Here is a 2,853-nt window from a genome sequence, read left to right on the forward strand (position 1 = left end):
TAACTGGTTAAATATTAAAATGGGGCATATTAGCCCTTAGTCCACACCTCTCAGTTCAGGTGTCAAAAAGGCCCTTGATATGGGTGAAAATATTACATATTTTCCTATACAGAGACGCTTTATTATTACCCCTTGAATTATTGTTTAGGGGAGTATCAGCTCCGTTAGGTAGCTGACTTCATTGAACCAAGATTGGTGAAGCAGTTATGTTATCCAGGTGACAGTGCTTTATTCTGAGATGCCCAAGATGTGTAAGTGGTAGAAAGTAGGAGATAGTTTGAATCTGCTTTCAACATTAGACCTGATGTTCATCAGTTTCTGGTGGACCCTACAATACCTGGTGTTCCCATGGGGTCTCCTCCATAGTACTGACCAGGCCCTGCAATTTATTGCTTCCAAGATCAGACGGAATTGGGCAGATTCAATGAGGTATGGTTGTAGGATATGAGTTGAACACAGTGAATCGCTGATGAGAGTTCACGAATAAGAATAGTAATGAGAACAGTAAGTTAGAGTACAGATCTCCCCAGTGGGATCCCAAAATTGGGGACAGTGGAAATAAAGGAAAGTCGGATCTGCTGTCAGCGTTAGTCAGAGTTAGATTGTGCACCTACTGTATACTTTCTGCATCCACTCTGAATCACTGATGAGAGTCCAGAATGGGAAGTAATGTCAAATAGGAGATATACATGAATCTCTCACTGTTACCAAGCTCCGCTCAATAGGTATTGCAAGATTAATAATCCTACCCCTGAAATGCTATTCATTAATTGTGTCTGCAAAGGAGCTAAGTATAACATACATCTGAGCCTTCATTCATTTATTGGAGCCGTGAAAGCTGAAGCACTATGATAAATTCTGTTACTTGTATATACATATTAACAACAATAAGTGTTCCTGGGGAAAAAAAATAAAAGAAACATTAGGCTCTTAGATGTCTGCTACAGAGCCTTGCACATTATGATAACAAATGTGTCTTGTTCATGATCAGCATTTGCAACATCTTGCACACAGTGAAATAGCAACAATATTACTGTACATAGATTTTTGGCATAAAAATAGAAATAGAAAAAGAAATAGAATTGAAACACCTGTATAATTAATAAATCTGTACACTCTTTCTAAATGACCGTAGCACTGATGTAAATTGTTTAATAATCACCCAAGAAGGTATATCAAGCTCAATCAATGGTTGAATTTCTGACACTCTTTATGTGTATGAGCTTCCGTATCCTTTTATCACACAAAATCACAATCCTACTGGAATATTGTCTTATGGCCCATTGAACAATATCTGAAAGAGGCGAATAGACAACTTAAGGACACCTCCTGTTACCGGACTACACTGTTCAATCCCATGCAGGACTTCCAGGCCCAGAACCTTCAAATGATTAATCATGCCCGAGATCTGGGTACAATAACCAATCTTGAGTGGGACTTTCTCAATACACGACACCCCAGATTACCTACATTCTACCTCCTTCCTAAGGTTCATAAGGATCTGACCAATCCACCCGGAAGTCCAATAATGTCAGGAAATGGATGGTTACTTGAGAAAGCCAGTGGTTTTCTGGATGACCATTTTAGGCACCTTGTTTTAACTCTCCCTCTATACATAAAACACACAACAGAAGTCCTTAGGAAAGTACATGGCATATACTTACAGGATTCCTACCTACTAGTTGGTTCGGATGTGGAATCATTATATACTGTACATCAATTAAACATGATCTTGGTATTAAAGCTGTATGACACTTCCTGATAATGGAGGATATGACCAATTTCAAAGAGTTCCTGTTACAACTACTGCATTTCATTCTCCATCACAACTATTTCCTCTTTAATAATAAATTTCACATCCAAGTGAGGGGCACCGCTATGGGAGCTGCATGTGCTCCTACATATGCAAATCTTTTCCTTGGATGGTGGGAGAGGGAAATAGTGTACCACAAGAACCAAGAACTATATACTCAACACATTGTCATCTGGATGCACTATATAGATGATGTTTTTCTAATCTGGGATGGCCCTCAAGGAACCCTTGATGAATATTTTAAAATCCTAAACCAGAATGATTTGAATCTAAAATTTACATATACAAGTAGTGGAACCAGCATTCCATTCCTGGATCTGAAAATATATAGAGACAAAGACAACAAGATTGCAACTGAGATCTATAGAAAGGAAACATCAACAAATAGCTTACTACACAGCACGAGTGCGCATTTCCCCCAACCATCAGAAATATCCCCTAAGAGGAATTTTTAAGACTCAAGCGCAATTGCTCTGACATAGACATGTTTGAGAACAAGAGCCTAGAATTGGCCAAAATGCTGAGGGAAAGAGGTTACAGCAACCGATTAATCAAAAGAACCTGATCAGAAATAAATAAGGTTGAAAAGGAATCTGTAATCTTCCAAGATAGGACCAAAAAAATGGATACTGAAACTACACATTTTATTGGTGAATTCTGTCAGGAGTGGAAGGAAGCTAAAAATATTCTGCAACAACACTGGCATGTGTTACATATGAATGAAGATCTCTCGAAGCACATTGGAGACAACATCAATATCAGCTGGCAAAGGGCACCAAATCTCAGGGATAAATTGGTCACAAGTCATCTAACCATAGCCCCAAGAACCCCTGCAACTATTAAAGGCAGTTATCCATGTGGCAACTGCAAAGTTTGCTCTAATGTCCTCAATACAACCGGGTTGAAGGACAAATATGGACAAAATATTGTGATTAACGATTATTTCAACTGCCGTACGAGCAATGTAATATACTGTATAACATGCTCATGCCAAATACAATATGTTGGCATGACAACAAGAATGATGACAGTTAGGGCTT

General features: G+C 38.6%; 1 pseudogene; it reads right to left on the reverse strand.

The window, feature by feature from the left end:
- Positions 1–325: 325 nt before the first annotated feature.
- Positions 326–443, reverse strand: LOC134937758 (5S ribosomal RNA; annotated as a pseudogene).
- Between the last annotated feature and the right edge of the window lie 2,410 nt (positions 444–2,853).

This window comes from Pseudophryne corroboree, chromosome 6 (assembly GCF_028390025.1).
Source record: "Pseudophryne corroboree isolate aPseCor3 chromosome 6, aPseCor3.hap2, whole genome shotgun sequence".
Classification (NCBI taxonomy): Eukaryota; Metazoa; Chordata; class Amphibia; order Anura; family Myobatrachidae; genus Pseudophryne; species Pseudophryne corroboree.